Raw genomic sequence first — 8,371 nt, forward strand, 5'->3', positions numbered from 1 at the left:
TTGAGAGTTTTACCTTTTCTTTCAAGTAGTTTGGTTAAGTTGTATGGTGAGAGATTTTTTTAAATAAATGTATTTATTTTATTTATTTTTGTCTGCATTGGGTCTTTGATGCTGTGCATAGGCTTTTTCTAGGTGCAACGAATGGGGGCTACTTTTCATTGCAGTGCACGGGCTTCTCGTTGCAGTGGCTTCCTTGTTGTGGAGCACAGGCTCTAGGCATGCGGGCTTCAGTAGCTGTGGCATGCAGGCTCAGTAGTTGTGGCTCGCGGGATCTAGAGCGCAGGCTCAGTAGTTGTGGCGCACGGGCTTAGCTGTTCTGCGGCACGTGGGATCTTCCCGGACCAGGGCTCGAACCCATGTCCCCTGCATTGGCAGACGGATTCTTAACCACTGCGCCACCAGGGAAGCCCAGGTGAGAGATTTTTAAACAAGTGAACACTTCAGTTCCAAATTAAGAGAGCTATTTAAAAATTCCAGTGGCTGCTACCCAGAACATCATCACCCAAAGATGTGCAGAAATCAGGACTTAAGACTGCTGTCACCTGGTTGGCATCATCTGCTGGAACCAGGAAAGCCCAATGGTGAAGAAGGTCAAGTTTGAGGAAAGGCAGTTAAAGAACTAGCACACCCATGTTCCTGCCCAGTGCGTCCTCTTCTCTCTCTCTTTAAAAAAATTTGATTGAGGTGTAATTTACATACAGCAAAATGCATAGGTCTTGAGCATAAAATTCCATGACATTTGGTAAGGGAAAACACCTAGTAACCATGATCCCAATCAAGATTCGAATAGTTCCATCATCTTAGAAAATTCCCTCCTGTTCCTTCCCAGTCAGTCCTCACCCTGCAGGGGCAACCACTGGTCTGATTTCTAACACTAGAGACTAGTTTTGCTTATTCTTGAATGCCTCATACATGGTATCCAATAACATGTAGTCTTCTGTGTCTGGCTTCTTTCTCACAGCATAATGGCTGAGGTTCATTCCAGGGTGCTGTGTTGTTGTGGTAAAATGGAAGTTCATTCCTTGAGATTGTTGGGAGGATTAATTATTTGAACACTGGGTAATTTGTTTATCCCTTCACTTATGTTGGACATTTGGATTGTTTCCCATTTTAGTCTAGTATGAATAAAGCTGCTGAAAATATTATTGAGCAATTTTTTTTTGTGGACATGTTTTCATTTTTCAGCAGGAAATGTATAGGAGTGAAACTGTTGGATCATCAGGTAAGTATATGTTTAATTTTATACAAAACTGCCAAAGTTGTTTTCCAAAGTTATTATAACATTTTATATTCCTACCTTCAAAGGATGAGCGTTCCAGTTGTTCCTCACCAACATTTGATATTGTCTGTCTTTTTAGTGTTAGCCAGTGGGTGTGAAGTGGTATTTCAATTTAGTTTTAATTGGCACTTCCCTGATGACTAATGGTGCTAATGACTTTTTCATGTGCTTATTATTTGTATATCTTCTTTCATGAAGGATCTGTTCAAACCTATTGCCCAATTTTTATTGAGATGTTTGTCTTTTTATTATTGATTTGTAGGAGTTCCGTAAACATTCTCAATACACATCCTTTGTCAGACATATGTGTTGTGAATACTTTTTCCCATAGTTTGCTTTTTCATTTTGTAAAGCGTGTTTCAAAGAGCCAATGTTTTACATTGATCAAGACATTTCTATACTTTTTTTCTTTTATGATTACTGCATTTTCTGTCATAAAGATAGTCTGTTTCCTTCCAGAAGTTTTATAGTAATTAGCCTTTTTATTTAGTCTCCAATTTTTAAAAAATGTATAATGTGAGGTAGAGGTTGAGGTTCATTTCTTTCCCATATGATTATCCAGTTTTCTAGCACCATCTTTTTGAAAAGACTTTCCCTTTCTCACTGAATTGCTTTGCCCCCTTTATCAAAATCAATGGACTGTATTAAGTGTGGATCTATTTCTGGATCCTCTATTCTGTTTCATTAATCTATTTGTCTATCCTTACCCCAATACCACGCCACCTTTATTACTATAGGTTTATAGTTAATTTTTAAGCCCTCTACCCCTGTTCATCTTTTTCAATATGATTTTGGCTCTTCTAGATCATTAGCATTTCCATTTCCTTTAGAATCATCTTGTTAATTTCCATACAAAGCCATTGGGATTTTGATAAGAGAGCATTGAATATATAGATCAATTTAGGGAGAATTGATGTCTTGATATTTTTTCCAACCCACAAACAGGCATACCTCTCCATTTTCTTAATTTCTTTCAGCACTGTTTTGTAGTTTTCAGTGTAGAGGCTTTGTGCATTTTTATTAAATTTCTTTCTATACATGTTATAGGTTTTGTGCAATTAAAATATTTTTAGCTCATTTCCTAATTGTTTGGATAAAAATATCATTGACTTTGTATACTGACCTTGTGACTTACTAAATTCACTCAGTACTAGTTGTTTTATTCTCAATTCCTTTGGATGCTATACATACACAAACATATTATCTATGAATAAAAAACATTTTACTCATTCCTTTCCAATTGTTATGAAGTGTATTTATTTCTCTTGCCTTATTATACTGGCTAAAATCTACAGTACAGTGTTGAACAGAAGTGGTGAGATGGACATTCTTCCCATTTTCTGGATCTTAGGGGGAAAGCATTCATATTTCACCCTTAAGTATAACATTAACAGTCAGATTTTCATAGTTATCTGTTATCATATTGAGGAAACTCCCTTCTATTCCTACTTTGCTGAGGTTTTTTTTTTTGTTTGTTTGTTTTTTAATATCATGAGTGGGTACTGGATTTCATCAAATGCTTTTTCTGCATCTATGGAGATGATCATACATTTTTTCTTCTTTTTCTCTTAATGTGGTGAATTATGTTGATTTATTTTCAAGTGTGAAACTAGCCTTTATTCTTGAAACAAACAATACTTAGTCATGATATCTTTTTTATATATTTCTGGATTTGATTTGCTAATGTTTTGTTAAGGATGCTTGCAATGATGTTCATGAGGGATATTAGTTTATAACTTTAATTTTTGTAATATTTTTGTGAGGTTTAGATGTAGGGTTCTGCTGATATCACAAAATGTGTAGGGAATGTTATCTCATTTTCCAGTTTTGAAAAGAGTTTGTGTAAAATTGGTATTATTTCTTTCTTACATATTTGATGGAATTTACAAGTGAAGTCGCTTGGGACTAATGTTTTCTTTGTTGGAAGGTTTTAATTATCAATTCTTTAACACACTTAGGGCTTTTAATATTTTCTATTTTTTCTTGGGCCAGTTTTGGGAAGTTGTACTTTGATGGGATTTATCCATTTTGTCTAAGTTGTCATATTTATTTGTATATGGTTTTAATATGTCTGTGGAACTTATAGTAATAGCCCTTCTTTTGTTTCTGATATTGGTAATTTGAGTTCCCTCTTGCTCTCTCTCTCTTTTTATTTAATCCAGCTAAGGGTTTATCAATTTTGTCAATCTTTCAATCAACCAAATTTGTCTTTGATGAATTTTTCTATTATCTCTCCATTTTCTACATTGTTTTCCACTCTTTATTAATTCTTTCCTTCTACTTAGTATGGAGTAAACTTGCTCTTCTTTTTCTTACTTCTTAATGTAGATGCTTGGATCATTAAGTCTTTATTCCTATCTAACATAAGCACTTAAAATTGTATTTTAGTAGCACTTTAGTTGCATTTCATAAATTTTGATATGTTTTGTTTTTAATTTCATTTAGTTTGTTCAAGTAACCTACAAGAAGGCAAAAAAAAGGAAACAAAGGAATGAGAAACAGAATAAACAAATAATAAAATGGCAGACTGAAACCATATCAATAATTACTTTAAATAAAAATAATCTAAATACATCAATTAAAAGACAGAGATTAGCATAGTGGATAAAAAATGAGTATATGCTGCCTACAAGAAACTAATTTCACATACAGCAATACAGGTAGATTGAAAGTAAAAAGGGGGGTGGAATATGCCATGCAAACACTAATTTTAAGAAAGCAGGAGTGTCTATATTAATACCAGATAAAGTAGACATCAGAGCAGAGAAAATTACCATGGACAAAGAGGGACATTAAATATTGAGAAAAGAGACAAAATGTCAAGAAAACATAGAAATCCTAAATGTGTATGAACCAAGCAACAGAACTTCAAAATATATGAAACAAAAACTGATAAAACTGAAAGGAGAAATAGAAATAGACAAATCTGCAATTATAGTTGGACACTTGAACATCCCTTTTGCAACAACTGGTGGAACTATTAGACAGAAAATCGACAAGGTTATGGAGAAACAGAGCAATGCCATTCAGCCAATAGGATCTGATATTCATAAAATGCCCGATCCCAAACAGTAAAATACACATTCTTTCAAGTGTTCATGGAAAAGTCACAAAAATATACCATACTCTAGACTATAAAATTAATCTCAATTAAAAGAATTGAAATAATAAAGTCTGTACTCTGACCACAATGGAATCAAACTGGAAATCAATAACAAAACAAAAAAAACAGGAAAATCTCCTAACACTTGGAAATTAAATAATTACATAATATGTGAGTCAATCAGGAAGTTTCAAAAGAAATTTTAAAAATGCTTAGAATTGGGTGACAATGAAAATACAATATATCAAATTTTCTGAAATGCAGCTTAAACAGTGGTGAGAGGGAAATTTATAACACTGAATTCTTGCACTGGAAAAGAGAAAAGGATCTCAAATCAATTTCATTTAGTTAAAAAAACTGTCTAATTTCCTATGGGATTATTCTTTGACCCATGAATTATTTATAAATGTGCTGTTTAATTTCCAAATATGTTGTGTTTTCTAGATACCCTTTTGTCATTGATAATTAATTTACTCAAGTGTGGGCACAGAGCAAACTTTTCATGATTTCAATCCTTTAAAATTTATTAGAATTTGTTTTCTGGATGAACATATATGGTCTGTCTTGATGAATATGCTGTGTGCATTCGTAAATAATAAATACACATAAATAATGTGCATTCTGTAATTGTTAACTGTAATATTCTTCAAATGTCAATTAGGTAGTTTGTTAGTTGAAAACGACTAACAAATTGATAGTTTTTTTCCAATCTATCCTTAGAAAATTTTTAATCTACTTATTCTATCAAATGCTGAAAGACTAGTGTTGGAATATTCTCTACTTCTTCCTTTAATTTTGTGAATATTTGCTTCGTGTGTCTTGAAGCTCCATTATTAAGAACATAAACATTTAGTAGCATCGTGTCTTCTTGATGAATTGACCATTTATCATGATGCAATCTCTCTCTTTATTGCTGGTAATAGTTTTTGTTTTGAAGGCTACTGTCTGGTAGTAATATAGCAACAACAATTTTTTCTTATACGTTAAGAAAAACTTGTTTTACATATTACAGTACAAAATTGATAATTAAAAAGATGGTTACATTTGAGCAATAAGATAAAAGGCAAACAAATCTATCAAATAAATCAGTATGAACTTAGATTCATTGTACATATGGACCATAGCATATACTTAAAAAAATTTAGACAGCTTTATTGAAATATAATTGACAAGTAATAAACTTCATTTTTAAAACTGCACATATTTAACATGTAAAAACATTCATTTTGGAGATATATATGTAAAACCTTCACTACAATCAAGGTTGTGACCATATCCATCACTCCTAAAAGTTTTCTCTTGTGACTCTGTAATCTCTTGCACCCACCCCACCCTGTCCTCTCCATCCCTGCCAAGCAAACACTGATCTACTTTCTGTCACTACACGTTAGTGTGAAGTTTTTACAGTTTTATAAATGTGGAATCATACAATATGTACTCTTCTTTTGTCTGTTTTCTTTCATTCCGCACACTTATTTTGAGATTCATCCATGTTGTTGAGTATATCAATAGCTTATTCCTTTTTATTGCTGAGTAGTAATATGTTGTATGGATTTGCCACAATTTATTTATCCAATCATCTGTTGATGAGCACTCGGGTTGTTTCCAGTTTGGGGCTATTACAAATAAAATTGCCATGAACATTTGTGTCCAAGTCTTCATATGGATATATGCTTTCATTTCTCTTGGGTAAATATCTAGGAATGGAATACCTGGATTATACCACTGGTGTATATTTAAACCTTTAAGATACTGACAAACTGTTAGTTTTCCAAAGTGGTTGCACCATTTTACATTCCCACCAGTAGTGCATGGTGGTTCCAGTTCCTCCACATTCTTGCCAATGATTGGCATGGTCAGTCTTTTGAATTTCAGTCATTCTAATAGGTATGTAGTAATTTGTCATTGTGGTTTTAATTTGTATTTGCCTAATGACTAATGATGTTGAGCATCTTTACATGTACTTTTTGTATAATCTTCTTTGATGAAGCATCTGGTTAAATCTTTTGTCCATTTTTCAGTTGGTTATTTCTTATTATTTAGATTTGATATTCTGGGTATTAAGTCCTTTATCAGATATAAACTTTGAAAAATTTTTCCCCCAGTCTGTGGCTTGACTTTTCAGTCTCTTAATAGTGCCTTTTAAAGATTGGAAGTTTTTCATCTTGATGAAATCCAGTTTATCAATTTGTTCATTTATGGATTGTTTTTGGTGGTGTATCTGAGAAATATCTCTTTTTTTTTTTTACAAAGAATTTTCTCTATGTTTTCTTCTAGAAATTTTATAGTTTTAGGTTTAACATTTAGGTCTATGAGTCATTTTGAGTTACTTTTTTGTACATGGTACAAGGTAGGGATCCAACTCCATTTTTTTCTTTTTTCTTTTTGCATATGGACATACAGTTTTTCTAGCACCATTTGTTGAATAGACTAACTCATGTCCCTTGATTTGCCTTTGTACTCTAGTAAAATATCAGTTATCCATCTATGTGTGGGTTTATTTCTGGATTCTTTATTCTGTTCCATTAATCTATTTGTCTGTCTTTATATCAATACCACACTGTTTCGATTGCCCTAGCTTTATAGTAAGTCTTGAAATCAAGTAGTGTTAGCTCTTCAACTTTGTTCATCTTTTTCAAAGTAGTTTTGACTATTCTAACTCCTTTGCATTTCCATATAAATTTTAGAATCAGCTTGTGAATTTCAACTAAAAACCCTGCTGGGATTTTGATTAGAATTGCATTGAATCTACACACCAATTTTGGGAGAATTTATATCTTAACAATATTAGCCTTTCTTTAATTTCTCTTGGCATTATTTTGCAGTTTTCAATGTTCAGGTGTTCACATATTTTATCAGATTTATCCCTGAGTATTTTATATTTTATACTATTTTTTAATACTATTATAAGTGATATTTTTTATTTCAATTTACAATTGTTCATTGCCAATATATAGAAGTACAACTGATTTTTAAATATATTATTGACCTTACATCCTGCAACCTTGCTAAACTCATTAAATCTTCTAGCTTTTTTGCAGATTCCATCAGATTTTTTACATAGACCATCATGTTGTCTGCAAATAAACAGTTTTGTTTATTGCTTGCCGATTTGGTTGCCTTTTATTTCTTCTTGCCTAATTGGACTGGCTAGAACCTGTATAATTTTTTCCCCCAAGCTTTATTGAGATATAATTGACATATAACATTGTATAAGTTTAAGGTGTACAACATATTGATTTGATACCCTTATATATTACAAAATGATTACCACCTCCATCATGTCACATAATTACCATTTCTTTTTTGTAGTGAGGACATTTAAGAGCTACTTAGCAATTTTCAATTATATAATACTGTATCATTAACTGTAATCACCATGCTGTACATTGGATCCCCAGAACTTATTCATCTTATAATTGGAAGATTGTACCCTTTGACCAACATTTCTCCATTCCCTCCACCCTGCAGCCGCTAGCAACCACCACTCTACTTTGTTTCTGTGAGTTCAGCTTTTTAAATTTCCACATATAAGTGAGGTCATACAATATTTGTCTTTGTCTGACTTATTTCACTTAGCATAATACCCTTAAGACTCATCCACATTGTCACAAATGGCAGGATTTCCTTTTTTTCTCACGACTGAATAATATTACATTATATATATGCACAAGCGTTCCCTTTTCTCCACATCATTGCCAGCACTTGTTATCTTGACTTTTTGGTAATAGCCATTCTAACAGGTGTGGGGTGATAACTCATTGTGATTTTGATTTGCATTTCCTTGATAATTAGTAATGTTGAAAACCTTTTTATGTACCTATTGGCCATTTGTGTGTCTTCTTTAGAAAACTGTCTATTCAGTTCCTCTGCCCATTTTAAAATTGGCTTGTTTTTTTGCTATTGAGTTGTAAGAGTTCTTTTAAAATTTTGGATATTAACGCCTTGTCAGATATATGATTTGCAAATATTTTCTCCCATTTCATAGG

Source organism: Mesoplodon densirostris, chromosome 1 (genome assembly GCF_025265405.1).
Source record: "Mesoplodon densirostris isolate mMesDen1 chromosome 1, mMesDen1 primary haplotype, whole genome shotgun sequence".
In the NCBI taxonomy this organism is placed as follows: domain Eukaryota; kingdom Metazoa; phylum Chordata; class Mammalia; order Artiodactyla; family Ziphiidae; genus Mesoplodon; species Mesoplodon densirostris.